This window comes from Zalophus californianus, chromosome 2 (genome assembly GCF_009762305.2).
Source record: "Zalophus californianus isolate mZalCal1 chromosome 2, mZalCal1.pri.v2, whole genome shotgun sequence".
In the NCBI taxonomy this organism is placed as follows: Eukaryota; Metazoa; Chordata; class Mammalia; order Carnivora; family Otariidae; genus Zalophus; species Zalophus californianus.
In genome coordinates this window covers 101436672-101456383 of record NC_045596.1, presented here as the reverse complement: position 1 = coordinate 101456383, position 19712 = coordinate 101436672, and positions in this window count along the sequence as shown.

Here is a 19712-nt window from a genome sequence, read left to right as displayed (position 1 = left end):
TAGACAACTTTTCTTTCTGAAGACATTGCCTTTTACAGTAATTAGTACTCCTGGTGTTTTTGGTTGGGAGGCCAAATGAGTCATGGAGGTCTCAGGTCACAATTGAGCCAGGTTTTAAAACCACATGGGAAAAACATTCTACCTAAGAAAATCAAAGTATATAATTCTCTATCATAATATCATCGCCACCTATGCTTGTATTCATTCAACACATAAATGAGCACATACTGGGTGCTAAGTCATATATGCTAGAATTGGGGTAGAGCGACAAATGAATGAATTAGAAAAGCTGCCTTTCTAACTTATAGTTTAGTAGTGGATACAGACAAGTAACTAGGAAATGTCAACAGAGTACAATCACATACAATCAACGGGCAATTATGTACAGTATACATATCCATATACAGTACAGTCAAAGCAAGTCCTGAGAATCCTCATATTTAAAAAATGCAGGTGATAACATACAAGTAGAGCACCATCCAGTAATCAGGAGAGCTTGAGCAAGAGGCTCTGTGTTTTTCCTGATACTCAAACTCATAACGACAATAATAATGGCAATGATTCTTCATACTTGCACGGCAAATGGAGACTCCTTAAACTGTTGTAGCATGTTATCTCATTTAATCCATATAACAAACTTTTTGAGAAATATTCTAATACTTTACGGAAGAGGGTATTGTGACTTAGGGAAGTTAAGGTACTCTGAGGGCCTCCCTTCACATTTCAGTGATGACAGCACATGACACTGTTTATTATGGGCATACTCTGTAATAAACATTATTTTATAATTGCTATCAATTTTCTAAATTAAACGCTTGTACTCCTAAATACTAAAAATAAGATTTTTTTTTTCTTATATAAGCAGGGGCATATTTACCAAAGATAAAAGCACCTTATGAGAAATGACTTGGGGACTGTGACTAAAAGACCCAGAACTACTTAGAAATTTCAAGTCTCACTTTCTTTTATCTTGGAATTCTTTTTAAGTTTTTCAATTTTAAAATGTTCCACTCTCTCCTACATGGGAAAAAAGTAAAACCTGTCTTTCTATTTTAAGTTTGTAAAAACATGTTGAATGATCCTTTAGAATGCAGTCAGTATTCTCAGGACCCACGGTTAGCAAACAGACACATCAAGCAGCATTTCACAGCTCAGTGGAGATTAAATAACTAGCTACATGAGACCCTATTGATCCTCAAAACACATTCTATAATCACAGTAATATCAATATGCACATCCTTCAAATTCACTTTTCCTTCAAAGCATGAAGAAATGTGAAAATCACTAAATTCTATTTGTAGTACCACAGTACCAAATGTTCCATATTTACACATACTGGTTATAATTTGAATACTTATTACTTGTTAAAACTCAAACATTTAAAAAATAAGTTTAAGTTTGTTTTCAAAACCAATAATTTCAGTATTATATTGACAACTATATAAACAATTCAATTATTTTAAATGTTTTTAGTTATCACTGCAAAATCAATGAACACTTTATAAGAAAAATTTATCTAAAAAAATGGCCATATTATGAAATCAATTGCTCATATGCCTGAGAAGTCACTCAATTTTTTTAAAAGATAGATTTATTTATTTATTTATTTATTTATTTATTTATTTATTTGAGAGAGAGTGAGCACACAGAGAGAGAGGGAGAAGCAGGGAGCCTGACACGGGGCTTGATCCCAGGACCCTGGGATCACAATCTGAGCCGAAGGCAGACACTCAACTGACTGAGCCACCCAGAAGTCACTTGATTTGGAAATAATAGGAGGGATTAGTTTATCTGTAGATTTGTCACAATCTTTTCTGGGGTTTCTTTAGTTGGTTTCATTGCCCTTTTAGACCTGGAATGAACATGTCTTGTTTCTGAGGGGTAAGAATGATATTAGGACATTTGCCTGGTTTTCTGAAAGGAGGGGATGTTCTCATTTTTCCCTGTGATTTTTCTTATTTGTCAGGCCACAAAAGTCATATCGTGTTGGCAGAGGAATATTTAAAGTGAAGGAAATGCAGGGTAAACCTTGGGACTCCTCACTTAAACCGATCCCTTCCACAGCACTACGAGGGTTCCTATCAATGTGTCTAAATGGTCATATGTTTCTCTCCTTTCCAATTTACATTCTGTCACATTTCCCCTGGGGCTGAGTGGCATTAGAATGGCATAAACATTTGGGGGATTTGGATAAAACATGCTTTCTCACTGGGGGTGATATTGCTCCCAATAGACGCAAAACATCTTACTTTTTATGTATATAGCATATCTATATACATTACATAAACATACACATAATATATCTTTGGTATTAAAATTTCATGTGGTAGGCAATTAGGAGGAAAGTATCTATGAATGTTCTATGAAAAAAGGCAATAAAATGAAAAAAAAAGGTCGAGAAACACTGGGCTAAGGGGAATTACACTGGAAATACTTTTAGTTTGGGTCAGTGGCATATACTTTTCCTATGAAAGCAAAATCATTTTGGATATATTTGGATTAGGTTACAAAAATGGATATATTTTAAAAATATTGTTTGCTGTGCATAATTGAGGGAAAAAATTGTGCTTCTCAGCAGATGGAAGCCATAAAAGATGTTTTAGTTGCAATACTTCCCTGAATAAGACAAGTAGTTATTAAATGTGGGCTTCTGCTTCTAACTAATGAGACTCGGTGGTAAAATGATTAAAAGAAAAAAAAACCCTAACATTTACTGAGCAATCACTACGTCAGACACTATTCTAAGCAATTTAGATACAGTAACTCATTAAATACACACACACACACACACACACACACACACACAAGAACTAAAGGAAGATACTATCATTTACCAATCTTATGGATACTTAATCACTGAGATTAACTAAGTTACCCACAGGATCACAAAGCTGGTAAGTAGTGGAGTTGGAATTCAAACCCTGCAGGCTGACTTCAGAGCCTGTGCTTTTAACCACCACATTTCCTGCCTCCAAATAAACAATATAGGAATTTGTGAAAACTGAATGATTAATCAGTGACCTTTCAATAACTGATGGACTGTGAGGCTCACACAAAACAAAAGTAGGTAATATCAAGGGCACTTTAGTGGCTACATCTGAAATAAAGATTAACTTCTGCTTCCTCTGAGGCCAGTAGGGTGGATAGGCTACAGGCCCCAGACATGAGTGAGGCCCTGGAGATGACCAAGCTCTAGGTCAATGGCTCTCAACCATGTCTGTGCATTAGAATCACCTGGGAAACTGTTAAGAAAACACTAGGGCTTGGACCACCCTCCCTGGATATTAACTCAATGAGTGTCAGGGGACAGGCCCAGCCCCTGAATTTTCTCAAGACTACCTGAGGTGATTCTAAAGTGCAGACAGGTTTGAGACACTGCTCTAGACACAGCACAAACTCCTGCCATTGCTATTTTATACATTTCTTGTCCTGAACCTGACCTGAAAACCAACTCTAAACCTTCAGTGTCCACCTAGCCCTAACGTCAGCACATCCCAGGTCAGAGCCCTGGAGAAGCCAACCACTTTGTGGAGGAGTTTCACGACAATACCAATCCCACCCCCCTGGGGTAGGGGGAACTCACAGTGAGGTGACTCTTGGGCTGAGACCAAAAGAGGAAAGAGAGGGTTGGGGCACAGTCTTTCTTTGCTTCCCTCCCCTCGGAGTGATTTTTCTCTACAAAGCTGACACAATCAGTACTTCAACTCCTTTTCCTTCTAGAGGTGATACTAGGAAGAAAGCGGAATGAGCTGTTGATAGAGTTGGGACTCCATCCTGGGATGGAGTATTCATCCACAAGTTTCCCTGGAACTTAAGCTCTGCCTTAAAAGCTTGGTGAATTCTCTTGTTGAAAACACATTCTGGGGGCGCCTGGGTGGCTCGGTTGGTTAAGCGACTGCCTTCGGCTCAGGTCATGATCCTGGAGTCCCGGGATGGAGTCTCACGTCGGGCTCCCTGCTCGGCGGGGAGTCTGCTTCTCCCTCTGACCCTCCTCCCTCTCGTGCTCTCTGTCTCTCATTCTCTCTCTCTCAAATAAATAATATCTGAAAAAAAGAAGACACATTCTGGTAAGTATAACTTTACAACCAAAATTCTATGTTAGAATTCATCCATCGATGTGGAGCTATAGCTGTCCCAAAGGAGATAACCAGTAGAGAATACTGACTGGGAGATGGGGACAGAAGCATATGTCCTTTCCAAGAAGAAAAAAATGACTAGAAAATCTTAACCAAAGAGAAAGCCAGGGTTTTCTTAGTGACTTCACCTGTTCTCTTTCAGAAGTGGCAACAGAGAAAAACCATTTCTTCCTCATTTTAGAACACAAAGAAAGGACCAATCAAAATTTAAAAAAAAATCCCCATTTCAGGGAAGTTAAAGCCTACAGCAAGATAAAAACCTTAGGTGTATTGACTCCTGGCATATATTTTTCAGTTCTGGAATGGTTTTCAATTCTAAGTATAAAGATTCAAGGTGAAGAGAAAAGAAATCTATACAAGTGCAGAGAAACAGGGTAAGATTAAATAATAATTGATGACAGCTAAGAATTTGTAAAGTGCCTAATTGTTCCTATTTTTATTTATTTAATCATCTTTTCTGTATTTTTTTAGCAATATGACTTATGTAGATGTATTTTTTTGTTTTGCCTTGTTTTTTCCACATTTTTAAGAATTTAAGTGGAAAAGAATATAAATTTTTTTTTATTTCCATGAATAATAAGAAGTCTAGCTGCATCCAAAGTCAGCCACTACATTATTAATATTCTGCCCTTTGGAGCCCAATCACCACACTCACCCACCTCCTCTCCAGGGAAATTTAGATTTAAAGGGATTCACTCGCAGGGCAGAGTGAAGGAGATCATGAGGTAGAGTATAGATGAATGTGTCAGGGAGAGGTACAGGTACGGGATCCTCTCAGATCCTCTGGTTCTTCTAGCTCCACATGCCTCCTCCCCTCCAACAAAACCCCCTGGTTCATCCTTTTAGTGATGTTCCTATTGGCATTTTTGATTCTTTCCTCTCTCTCTTCCACCTGTGTCTTCTTTGTCAAACCCCATTAGGTTAAAGTCCCCATCCATTCTTACTTGCTTTCAACCTTAGAATAAAGTCAAACCTGGGCTGAATGGATCCACAATGAAACCACCCAACATGATCCTACTTGGGCCCTCACTGCTAATTGACAAGGCTCTCTCTTTTGTGGATGCATTGATACAGGTCTCAAGACACTCTAAATATTTCTATCAAGCCCTGCTGCCATATTCACTCTCAATAAACAGATTTCCATTCTATTTAATGTAGACTAAGGACACTCAATATAAATCTCCTAAGCATTCTTCCTTTTCAATTCACATTTTTCTAAGTATTTCTCTCCCTCCTTCCTTCCCTCTCTCCCTCCCTCTCTCCCCGCCCATCACGCACAAATAAACTCTTCCTTCATGTCTTTCCCAACTACTCTGCCAACTTGATCCCAGAAGCATCATTCTCTCAAAAAAAATCTTTCTCTTGACCCTTTAATAGTCCCCTCTCCACTGATATTTTTTTATTCTAAATAATATTCTCTAGCACCTTCCAGGTTTTGTTTTGTTTTTTTAAAGAACCTCTCTCATGAACCTCTCTCATGACACCACCACTTTCTACCTTTTGTTAAAATTAATTCTGTGTATGTTTAGGGATAAAATTTAAACATCTTTTATTTTCTCCAGAGTCTAAGATTGTATCCTATATACACTGTGTGCTTAATGAATGTGTATTGAATGAATGAAGGAATGAATGAATGAATGAGTGAATGAATATCTTCAGTCTAGTTAAGTCTTTTTTTAAAGGATTTTATTTATTTATTTGAGAGAGAGAATGAGAGACAGAGAGCACGAGAGGGAAGAGGGTCAGAGGGAGAAGCAGACTCCCCGTCGAGCAGCGAGCCTGATGTGGGACTCGATCCTGGGACTCCAGGATCATGACCTGAGCCGAAGGCAGTCGCTTAACCAACTGAGCCACCCAAGCACCCTAGTTAAGTCATTTTGGGACTTATTCTCCTTGGTGTCTGAAATAAAATCCATGAGAGCACTCATTTAGGTTTTGGAATGAAGACTGCCCTGGACTTCTCAGATAGTTACCTTCTCAATGCAAAGAAATGCCATAGCCCCTTAGTCAATGTTTCTTCATCTTACTTAGTGATACTAGAAACTTCACAATTAGAAATTAATTCCCTTGACTTACATCTTCAGTCCCTCTTTAAAGTTGTAACTCTTAAAAAAAAGCAAGCAAGCAAGTAAATAAATAAATAAATAACAGTTGTAACTTTCCAGGAGAGGTATTATATTTAGATTGGAGTAAATTAATTTTTCTGATCTTTTCCTTTGGACTGAATGTGATAGGGAGAACAGAAATATCATACTTTTCTGCAGCACCTGGGGGGCTCAGTCAGTTAAGCATCTGCCTTTGGCTCAGGTCATGGTCCCAGGGTCCTGGAATCAAGCCCCACATCGGGCTCCCTGCTCAGTGGGGAGTCTGCTTCTCCCTTTCCCTCTGCCCCTCCCCCTTGCTCATGCTCTCTCTCTCTTTCTCTCAAATAAAGATAAAATCTTAAAAAAAAAGTATCATATTTTGTCCATGGGAAACAGGGGCAGAAATTGATGGTTTGGGGTTCCTTAAAAGGAATTCTTTGATTCTTGCCTTTCCCTTCTCCACCTGTGCCTTCTTTGCCAAACCCCATTAGGTTAAAGTCCCCATCCAGGCCCAAATCACAGCAGGAACCCTGTGAACATACAATGGCTCTCCAATAGCCTCCTGTGTTGTCCTCCTCAAGGGTAGGTACTCTCCAAGGATCTGTCTCCAGAAAGCCATTATTAAAATGCAGTTAGAAGCAGACTGGAATCTTGCTTCAATTTTGTTTCTACTATAAATAGATGGAGGGGCAACTTTGATCCTCACCTATGAATGAATTGGAATCCATTTCTCTGATCCTGCAAGTACAGGTTGTGACTTCCAAAACAAGCCCATGGCAGTATATGATTTGTGATATTTATCTTCTTTCTAAATTTCCATAATTTCAAATATCCTATACTTCATATACTTTCATTTTACCAGAAAAAGGGGGGTAAACTAAAGCAGAACGAGAGTATATTAATTACAAGATTTAGGGGGAGAAAACACAGAAATATCTTTGGGTCTAGAATGCTTTTCCTTAGATTAATTTTGGTGAGAAAATATTCTTTATAGTAAACAATGTCATAGTTAGACCTAGTCTCCACCAGTTCTCGATCACCAGATTAAGAAAGACAGTTTAAGAATTATATAGGAAAGAGAAGGCCAAGAAAAAGATCTCTTGATATAAAATAAAGATGTCCCTCACTGTATGTAATTATACTAAATATTAAATCCTGGCTACCTTCAACATATACACAGACACACATATACGCATACACACATGGGCACAGGGTCATATAGAGGGCATTTCTGATTTTCCTAATAGGCATATAGCAGTTTTCATCAGAAATCTCCAAACTACTATGTTCCTACATTTGATTGCAGATATCAATTTCCCCTCAACATCTCTCACAGTTAATTGAGAGCACTGATTCAAAGGGTATACTTCACATTTGTCTGACTTAGATCTGCCACACTTTCCCACAGTGTCCACAGTTTAGAGGGCCATTGGAAGGAGCATCACTGTAGCCCCTCATGAGAAACATCAAGGCCCATGTCAAGGGCGCTTCTCTAGTATTTCCAAAGCTGTGAATTCTGAAGGCTGCATAGTATAGGGGCTCCACAAAGGAAGGAGTCTTCTCTATAACTTGCTGTGCTTTGTCACTATCAAAAACACACCTCCTTTGCCCAGTGGATTTCTCTTCCTTAGTCCAAAGGGTGGCAGAAGATAAGCACCCCAGCCACCCCAGATCTAGGAGCTAGACAGAGGACCAAAGCTATACCATCATTCCATTTTCCTCAATTTCTTTATTCTGCTGTGGCTCAAATCCTAGAAAACTTCTCCTTCCTTCCCCTCCACCTCCCAAATTCTCCTCCTTTTCTGTGGATGCAAAAGCTATTGCTGGGGGTGGGGGCAGGTGGGATAAAAGGGGAAGATATTCTCTGTGTTAGCAGTGTTCAAGTCCTGGGTCAATCAGTCAAATGCCCTATTGTAATTCATACACCAAAAGACACCAATTTGTCCTTTAGTCAGTAAAATCATGTCACAGGCCATCTTAGGATACAAGTTTTGAAACCAAGAATTGTGTATCATTTACTGGAACTAAAGACTCAACCTCCACTGAAATCCTCATGCATGCTAGGTAAACCTAACAGATTGTTTCCAACTGATTCTTCTTTCATTTGTACAAAGAAGACTGGGTTTTCACAAATTGATGCAACATCACTTTGCTGCCAACCCAGCTCTCTACCACTCAAACTCTGCCAGGCCTTCTATTTAGACCCAGTTAGTGGTACCTCAAGTTAATGCTGGATGACCTTCAAGTGCTACCCCAAACTGACCTCAAACTAACGACAAACTTTGGAAGACAGCATCAACAAACTTGGAACAACTTCTGAGTAGCACAACTGATCTGACTAGGTTTCCGTAGTCACGATCCCCCCAACACATTTAGAGATTTTGAACTTACAGAACAAACAGAAATCCCTGACTCTACCTGACTTTTTCCCATCTGGCTTTTAAGTCAGATAAACATGTTTTTTTTTCTACCATCCCCATCGACAACCTATCCAAGAAGTTCTTAAAGGATGAGGGGGAAGAGAAAAGAGGAATGGAATAAGAAGCAGATAGGGGGAATGTAATGAAACAAAGGAATGTAGTGTAGGAGTGAAAAAGAAAGAGAAAGTGAAGAAAGCCTTTAAGACAAACTATCTTAATTTCATCGTAGACAGGAAATACCGCTAGAATTGCTGATTCAAGTACTTTGGGACTACTTTACAACCCAGTGCCTTGTTCCAAAGACAGAACTCCCAGAAAGACAGTTTTCCCCTTTTTGCTTATTGCCTCATACATGACACTCAGAGAAAGCACACAGCTTTGTTAGTTTTCCCCCAATCACTCTACAACTCGACTTAAGTTCTTCCATTAAGTGGGCCTTTTAAAATACAGCCCCGGATCTAGGAGTTTAAGTGGAAAATATTCATTAGCAATCAAGAATCCTTTCCAGTCAGTGGTTAGCTCCTGGGGAGGAATTTCTCTTTGCATGGTCCTCACCTTTGAAGGCAATCAAATGCACTGATGCAAAAGAGGATTATGAGACCACTTGTACCCGGCTGTGGTCCAAGAAGAGGTTTACTGGGCATTACTTTATGAAAGAAAGTTGCTAAACTATAGTAAACACCCACAGATCTCTGAGACCAGGAATGAATCAGAAAGTTAAAAATAGTCATAAAACCTGATCATTTCCTTTTCTGTGTTATCTACACAGGGGTGAATAGGTTAATATATTTCAGACAGTTAAAAACAGGATAGGATATGGAGTCCTTGAGAACTACTTCCTATAGAGAAGCCAGTGTTAGCCTCCAAACCTCAACTTTATCAACCCTGATACAGGTCATCATGATGTGGATTAACAAGTGTCAGGACAGGGTTATCTACCTATGAGATGGTGTACAGGTATAAAGCTAGAAAAGACTTGAGAGTTATAAGAATCAGTCATTAAGAATCTGATTCCTTTCTACCTTGTAACTGATTGGCTTTTCTAATGATTAGGGTCCTAGAGATAGCCCTACATTTGCCCTTTCCAAAGTATGTTAATATCCCAGTAGCTAGAATCCTAGAATTCTGTAAATTAATGAGAATTAAAAAAGAATTACACACCTGGTTGAAAGCAGGGAATGGTTTTACTGTTTTGCCAAGACTTGAGGTCTTCAGGAAACCTACTTATTCCCAAGGTTAGTGCATGATGTGACCAGCACCACCCTAGGTTCAAAGGAACTGACTCCATATAGGTCAATGCTGTAGGCAAATATTTCTGAGGGGTGCCATCACATCAACTGCCTATATCTTCGTTTTGTCTGTATCAATTCAGGAGTAAAAGGTAACCCTCTTATTTCCTTCCCAGAGTGAGGAGACCACTGAGAATGTCACCTGCTTTCTGGAAACTGACAGCCATCATAAGAACTAGATTCTTTCTGAAAGCCAGATACATACAGTGCTGAGAATATAAAAGTTTGTTCTTAGTCCATAGAAGAATGATTTATCCTGGGGGTCATGATCTGTTGCATAAGTCTGTGACACACTGCAAACTTTATATGGGATTTCTTCCTTCGATTGAATCAAACACATTTATGAAACTTTAATTTAGCAACATTTCCCTTGGCCATATGGGCCTCAGACAGCAATCATGCTCCACAATTCTATTAAAAAATATCACTCTGGTCCTCCTACAAAGGCTTATATTTTTCTTTATTGATTTAGTCTCAAGACTGCAGTTGTTCAGTTATGAGATAAAAAAAGGTGTTTCTATGTCTGTTATTACCTTCAGCTTAATTCTCTCTTGCTCCCTTGACTGCAGTTTGCTTGAATATTTCCTGGGGATATTTTTCCTTTTTTGTCAGGGATTTTTTATGGCACAGAATATATCCATCCATGTTAAAATCCAGTCTGCTTTGTTCACTTTATTTTTCAGAATATTACGGTGGGAAAGCTTAAGGGTTTAATGAGGCAATTTTTCATTTTTCTGTGAAAATGGTGTAACAGATCTCCCTTAATCTATCAGACAATACTCATTATGTGATACTTCCCTCTACCATAAAGACAGGAAGCCACAAATTACTTCATTTTTCACAACTCTGAGCTCTGAGTCACTTAGAAGGGGTGATTAGAATCACAGAATCTAAATCTTGAAGGGAATAGAGAGGTCATCTCACTGACTTAGCATGGGAATCACCTAGGTTGCTTTTTGTTGGGTTTGTTGTTGTTGTTGTTGTTGTTGTTGTTGTTGTTTAATACCAGATTCCTTCTCTCTTCTCCCTACCCCCAGAGATGCCGATTTTCTAGGTCTGACTTGGAGTTCAAGAATGTATTTTTAGAAGTTTCCCTAGGTGATTCAGAGAATTAGCTGTCAGTGATCCACTAATGCAGTTCCCTCTTCTTTCAAACGGAGGAATATCCTCTTTAATATTCTTGAATTGTGAGCATCCAGCTTTTGTAGGAATGGTGTAAGAAATGAGACCTTCCCTATAGAGCTGTGCTTATCACTTCACAGCCTGACTGTATAGTGCATTCATTATTCACTCTTTCTGCAAGCATGTGTTAATGCTTAAGCTGAGTCCTAGTACTAATAATAGGAACTACTTGTGAAGAGCCCACAATGGGCAGGCACTGTACAAAACATTTTACAAATAAAATATCTAATCTCCACAATAGTCCTGCAAGGTGGATTTGTATAATTGTCCCCATTTTGAGAAGAAATTTAGGAGAGCTAGAATTTAAGCCCACATCTACTAGGAGCTCTATAGCTCATATGTTCTGAAGTGTTTCATATGTACCATCCAGTTCCAAAATAATTACATAGAAAAGTATATACACTTTGCCTTTTTAAATTAAAAGAAGTTTATTTTTCCTTAGCCTCAGAAAGATGCTTAATCTTTTTCTGGTCATCTTAATTATGCAAACTTAATTACAGCTGATAATTATTGACCACTTATGTCCCAGGTACTTCATATGTTAGATTAATTATAAATCTGGCAATCGCTTTGGGATATACTATTTATGTCTATAAGAGGCTTTATTATTTTAAATTTCCACTTCTTTGCAGACCTTTTAAAAATAGGATAGATTCTTACCTGTTGGGGATGGTTTAAACATTGTACTACTGAAGAATAGATAAATAGATTCCCAAAATCCATACCAGTCTTCCAATTCTATATGTGGATTATAATTAGCCCTGAGAGATCCTCTATGGAAAAACTTTCTATTTCCTGTCAAATTAAAAGCTGTTTCCACTTCGGATCACTACATTTGTATCTTTGGGGTAAATACCTAGTAGTGCAATTGCTGGGTCATACGGTAGCTCTATTTTCAACTTTTTGAGGAACCAAAGGGGTACATGCACCCCAATGTTTATAGCAGCAATGTCCACAATAGCCAAACTATGGAAAGAGCCAAGATGTCCATCGATAGATGAATGGATAAAGAAGATGTGGTATATATATACAATGGAATATTATGCAGCCATCAAAAGGAATGAAATCTTGCCATTTGCAATGACGTGGATGGAAGTGGAGGGTATTATGCTGAGCGAAATAAGTCAATCAGAGAAAGACATGTATCATATGACCTCACTGATATGAGGAATTCTTAATCTCAGGAAACAAACTGAGGGTTGCTGGAGTGGTGGGGGGTGGGAGGGATGGGGTGGCTGGGTGATAGACATTGGGGAGGGTATGTGCTATGGCGAGCACTGTGAATTGTGTAAGACTGTTGAATCACAGACCTGTACCTCTGAAACAAATAATACATTATATGTTAAAAAAAGAAGATAGTAGGAAGGGAAAAATGAAGGGGGGGGGAATCGGAGGGGGAGACGCACCATGAGAGACTATGGACTCTGAGAAACAAACTGAGGGTTCTGGTGGGGGGGAATGGGTTAGCCTGGTGATGGGTATTAAAGAGGGCATGTATTGAATGGAGCACTGGGTGTTATATGCGAACAATGAATCATGGAACACTACACCAAAAACTAATGATATAATGTATGGTATTAACATAACATAATAAAATTAAAAAAAAAAAAGGCTGTTTCCAGTACATTCATGGATTGAACAGGCTCTATCTGATCACAATGTTTCACTTTTCCCATGAGTTCAATAAGTTATATTTTTAGCATTTTTTCTGAAGCCAGAAAAAAGCCACCCAAAAATCCCAACAAACCCCAAGTGCTATTTTCAAAAGGGAGTTTTTTGGCCACAAGCAGTGGGCTACTTTTCAAGTGATTGGAGAAAACTTAGCTCAAGTTAAATTTAAGGTAATCTCTTATTTTTTTCTTTCATTCAGACTAAGAACATTTTTAAATGTCTAAACTAGAAATACGTCTTAACTATGAGAATAACTGTTTTAAACTTCAATCTTTGAATGTAATTCTAATTCTTTTAAAAAGGTTGTCATGTGGATAAAGTCAGAGTAAAATCTAAGATAATGAAAATTCACTATATACTCCAAACTTGTCACTTCTTGACTGTTGTTTCATATAAAAATGACTAATTCAGTAAACATTTCCGATGGCTTGTGATGTGCCAAAAATCATGCTAGGCACTAGATAAATGGAGATGAATGAGATAAGGGCTTTACTCTTGAGAATTTTCAGGTATACTCCTTCTTTTAAATTATTGGATTAAACTGGGGCGCCTGGGTGGCTCAGTTGTTAAGTGTCTGCCTTTGGCTCGGGTCATGATCCCAGGGTCCTGGGATTGAATCCCACATCGAGCCCTGCTTTGGGCTCCCTGCTCTACATGAAGCCTGCTTCTCCCTCTCCCACTCCCCCTGCTTTTGTTCCCTCTCTTGCTGTCTCTCTCTGTCAAATAAATAAATAAAATCTTTTTAAAAAAATTAGGGGATTAAACTGCAAGATAGTCTGCCACTTTACCATCTTTTACCCACATAAATGGCAATTTCATATGGTTCAACCTAATAGTTAATACATTGTATTGCACTGATTTATCTTCAGGAGGATAAGTAGGCATTCCCATGAGGAGACATGGAATGGAAGATGATAGCAAGACTTCCTCATGCCCATACTACTGAGATTGTACTGAATCCTGCAGCCCAGGAGAACCACTGGAGGTTGCTATAGTGTTCTGGCAAAGGGATGGGGGTGGAAAACACTATCTATCTGTGTTGTTAAAAATGTAATATAATGTTGGGTGGTATAAGGGATGAATGCAAGGAAGGAGAAGTTGGATATCATGAGGTTAGTTGTAAGTCTGTTCCATTAGTTCAGGTGAGAAATGTTGAGTACCTGAATTAAATCTATTCTACAAATATTAGAGACAAAATTTATGAAAATAACAAGATGGCTATGAAGGTTAATTTTATGTGTCAACTTTACTAGGTCACAAGATGCCCAGATTCTTGGCCAAACATTATTCTGTGTCTGGTAGGGTGTTTCTCTATGAGATTAACATTTGAATCAGTAGACTGAGTGAAGCGGATTGCCCTCCCTAGTGTGGGTGGGCCTCATCCAATCCATTGAAGACTTAAATAAGACAAAGAGGCTGAGAAAGAGTGAACTTTTAACTGAATGACTGAGCTAGGACATTGATCCATCTTTTCTGGCCTTCAGACTGGAACTCCTGGGTCTCTAGCTTGCTAACTGTAGATCTAAATACTTCTCAGCTTCTGTAATTATGTGAGCCAATTCCTTATAATCAATCAGTCTGTGTATTTATCCATCTATCTCTTATTGGTCCTGTTTCTCTGGAGAACCCCTGACTAATAGTTTTTGGTACTGAGAGTGGTTCTAGAGAAACAGAATGTTAAGGATGTGTTTCCTGAATTATTTCTGGGGTTTCTGGAATTAGTTCTTTATTCTGATTAAAGATGTTAATGGTTCTATTTCCAGTAATAAAGAAAGCACTAATATTCCACAGTGTGATCTAGAATAGAGATATATGGGAAGACTTCTGGTGAAGCTGGGGACATTAAGTATCTAAATTCTGATGAGTTTTCTTTGTCAGTGGAAGAGGCCTCCTGATTCCCAGTGGAAGTAGCCTCTTTACTCCTGTCTGAGGGGATTAATCCTGTATTGCCTAAGGAAACTCTAATGGCCTCTCTTGAGACAGCTGCCATACAAGACAATGCTGATTCTCCCCAGGACCACCTCTACCACCCATTTATTCTTCTAGACCTATGACTAAACTCATATCCCATAACGTCCCTAAAGAAAGGTAAGGTACAAAGTGTGATCCATGAAGAGATATGCTACACTTTAAAAGAACAATAAAAGAACTACTTTAGTTTTCTAATTTATACAGACAGATATCCAGAAAACGTGTAGGAACGAATATTAAGAGCATGGGATAATGTAGGAAGGAACATTAAGTTCAATTGGGCCAAATTTGATATCAGTTCATTAAGCAGAGATTCTGCATTTAATGTTGCAATTCAGGGAGTTAGAAAGCGTTCTAACAGTTTCGTTGGTTGGCTGAAACATGGATCAAAAAGTGGCCCACAGCAAGCAAGTTGGAAATATCAGTACTGCCTTGGTTTAATGTAGAGGAAGGGAGTCAAAGGCTTAAGGAGATTGAAATGTTAACATGGATTTGTCATTTGACAAATTTGGGGTGTGGTGTGGGTCACACTGAAATATCACTTCTAAGGTGAAGGGTAAGTTAATGGATCTGGCTCGTCCTACAACCAAAAAAGAGGTGCAATGCCTAATGGACCTCTTTGGATTTTGGAGGCAACATATCATTCATTTGGGTTTGTTACTCTGGCCCATTCATCAGGCTACCCCAAAAGCTGCTAGTCCTGTATGGGGCTCAATGTAAGAGAAGACTCTGCAACAGGGCCAGACTGCTGTGAAAGCCTTCTCTGCCACTTGGATCCTATGGTTCAGTAGATCCAATGGTCCTGAAGTGTCAGTAGCAGATAGGGATGCTGTTTAGAGCCTTTGGAAGGTCCGTATAGGTGCAGGCCCTTAGAATACTGAAGCAAAATCCTGCCATCCTTGGCAGACAACTACTTCCCTTCTGAGAAACAGCTCTTGGCCTTCATAGAAACTGAATGCTTAACCATGGATCACTGATCCATGTAACCTGACCTCATGAACTGGTTTTGTCTGACCTGCCAAACCATAGAATTGGACATGCAGGGCAGCATTCCTTCATCAGATGGCAGTGATATATATGTGATCAAGTCTGATCAGGCCCTGAAGGCACAAGTAATTTACATGAAGTGCTCAGTTGCCCATGGTTTCCACTCCTGCTACACTGTTGTCTCTCCCAGCTTGCACCTATGGCCTCATGAGGAATTCCTTACGATCACTTTATTAAGCACTTAATATTCATGAACTCACAATGACCTTGAGGTGGGTATCATCATTTCCATTTTGAGGAAGCTGATGCACAGAATGGGTAACACCTTGCCCAGGACCATTCAGCTGGAGTTATGTTATGACACTAGTCTGATACCAACATCTCCCTTTGACAAACATGCCATATCATATTTTCTAAAATTCCACAGGGCAAATGCTGCAGATCTCTCTTTTAGCCTTGCTGTTATTTTTAGCAAATTTCTATTTCTCCTTACTGGAAGGGATGATTGTATGGGGAAGAGTGAGGAGAGGAATCAAGCTGTGTATCCAAAAGATACTTCAGTTAAATGGCATTTAGTCAACTTAAATTATTCTAAAAATCAACAATAACAGAGAAAGTGACCTAGGTCCTTTCTTGTTGTAAATACAGAACTTTTAGGAGGAGTTCTGTTTGTTTTTCACCCCAACCCCAAAGGACTTGAAAAGTCCTATTTACTAAAGAAATTGAATTCATAATTATAAACCTTCCAATAAAAAATTTTTAGGTCCAATTTCTTCACTGGAGAATTCTATTAAACATTTAATAGAATCTCTTTCAGAAAATTAAGGATAAGGGAACACTTCCAAACTCATTTTATAAGGCCAGTATTATTGTGATACTAAAATCAGACATCACAAGAAAAATTATAGATCAATATCCCTCACAAATGCAAAAACCCTGAACAAAATATTACCAAATCAAATTCAGTAATATATAAAAATGATAATATATCATGACTGAGGTTTATCCTATGAATCAAAGGTTGGTATAACACTCAAAAATTAATTAATATAAGTTAATAAATGACTAAAGCAATAAATCATATAATCATCTCAATAGATACAGGAAAAGCATTTGACAAAATTCAACACCCATTCATGATAAAAACTCCCAGATAACTCAGGAATAGATGAGAACATCCTCATGTGATAAAAGACACGTATGAAAAAACTTACATCTAATATCATACTTGATGATGAAATACTGAAAACCTTCTCCCTAAGATCTGAAACAAGGCAGGGATGTCCACTTTTACCACTTCTATTTCATATTCTTTTGTATTTTTTTTATTAGTTTCAGAGGTAGAATTTAGTGACTCATCAGTTGCATACAACACCCAGTGCTCATTACATCAAGTGCCCTCCTTAATGCCCATCACCCAATCACTCCTTCCCCCCAACCTCCCATCAACCCTCAGTTTGTTTCCTAGAGTTCAGAATCTCTTATGGTTTGCCTTCCTCTTAATTTTCATCTTATTTTATTTTTCCTTCCACTCCCTGATCTTCATCTGTTTTGTTTCTTAAGTTCCACATATGAGTGAAATCATATGGTATTTATCTTTCTCTGACTGATTTATTTTGCTTAGCATAATACCCTCTAGTTCCATCCACATCGCTGCAAATGCCAAGATTTCATTTTCTAACAGGTTTCTAAAGTGTTTCCCAAAATTCATTCATTTCCCAGCTATCTTAAAAATTTTTGTCATAGCTTCATAACTCTGTACAACCACATTTTGGGAATGGCTGAAATAGAAAAATAAAACAGAATTTCAGGAGCAGAAAGTTTCTTGAGGAGAGGGATTATCTAAACACACATGTGTGCATAAGATCAATAGCCATTTATATAGTGGATAATTAGTTTGACCTAGCCTACATTTCCTAGAAAACAGAGTCTGAGGAAAAGTTTATGTGTAAAGACTTTATTTGGAGGTACAATCTTAGGGCAGAAAGAGGGGAAAGAAATATGTGGCAGGGAAGGACAGAAACCAAATACAAGCTATTATATTTATAAGCTGACCAGTTTCACAAGAAAACATAGATGACTGCTCTGTCACATAGGATATATTTCAAACAGGCTCTTTGGAGCCATATTGCTTTCAAACAACCTATCAAGGAGAGGAATTATCAGCCAACCACTTTCCATCTTCCATGCTTCAATAGTCAAAGTTTGGCACATGGCACATTAACTCCCTTGCACTTCTTGGTTGTCCCACCCCACTTGTTCAGGCAACTGCTGGAGAGGCCAGATACCACACCTTACATTGAGATGCTTCATTTGAGACCACAGAGATGGGAGGAGCCAGATTTTGTGTAGGTTTAGTCAGATCACATCTGCATTCTCAACAGGCAAAACAGAGATCATACTGGAGCCCAGCAATCACTCTGAGGAGGTGGTGACAGAAGGTGGTATTAGGTAATGACTTCCCAGTGGTGGCCTGGGCACTCCACCGACCAAACAGCAAGAACCCAGAGAGCAGGTGGGCCTGAGTAAATCTGTAAAGATGCATAAACCAGGTCTGATACAGTTTCCAAAGGACTAATTGCTGTGGGTGATCTGCTGACAGTTTGAAATACCCATCTAATATCTGACCCATTTTTGAAATGCTTTGGCGTAATTTTCTCAAAAATATTTCATATGCTATTGCTTATTGGCAATACACATTAAGAGTTGCTGAGTTTTCTCAAATGTTGCATAGAGTAGAATTTAATTGAACATCAGTTCATTTTCTATGGCAGAAGTCTGAAAGGTTTTTTTCTACTAAGATGCATACCTAGATGATGTACCCGGGCATCATATACTTCCATGAGGTTTCCTGAGATGGGGTGGAACTCCTAGTGTACTCGACATAACCTGATCATTACCTCCCTCTCTCTCCTACTCAAGGGAACTGTCTACTAGAGAGTCACATAGGGATAACTATTAAAAAAAAAAAAATATATATATATATATATACACACACACACACATATATATTTGTCACAGAACCAAATTTGGTGGAGATATATATATATAAATCATTTGAAATTATTATGATTATTAGAGAGTGAAGTACAGTGCTTAAACATTTGAGCTCTGGAGTTCTTAATCAATCTAACTTTTGCCACTTTCTAACGATGTTACCTTGGACAAGTATCTTCACCTCTTCTGCTTCATTTATCTTATCCATAAAATACAGATAATAATGATATCCACCAAATTTGGTTGTGTGACAATTAAATGAAGTCATCTCTTCATCAAGAGTGAGAACTGCTGAGCTAGACCTGTGCTTAGTGTATACTAAGTGTTCAATAAATGTTAGTTACTAGCATAATTACTTGTGATTATTTGAAAACTATTATTAATAACAAATGACTTCATTTGCCAATGTGCCATTGGTATTCAATTCAATTCAATTCAATGAATATAAACCAATGCTCTCTAAGAAAAGTAGAAACTGTGTGTTTTGAATTTGCTAAATTTTCTTCCTTAAAAAAATAAAAATCTAAGTCATGTGTATAGTCAAGTACCAACCTCAACAAGGTACATTCTATTTCTATAGGTTAGATCTTTATTCTAATTGTTATTAAGAGCTGTAAGATTCTGGGTTCTTTACTGAAAAGGTTATTCTGGAATTTTCAACTGGTTTTATTCTCAATAGGCAGGGTAAGTTAAAAATTGCAAAATATCAGAACTTGTGCCTTAAAACCATTGATGGAAATGAGCTCATGTACACAGGTAGGTGGAAGAGCTATAGAGCGAGCTAAGACAGCGTGGGTGCAAGCACAAGTTCTCTAAGTGGGTGTTTGTCTTTTTCATGTGCTGTTTTCTTCCTAGGCATGAGTTCTCTGTTGTACTTAAACGGACATTGTTTAGTAACAGTCACCACTTTGGGCACCTAGTCACATATCTACCTACATTTTGGGCCTCCCAGGACAGAAATCTTGGTCTGGTCTT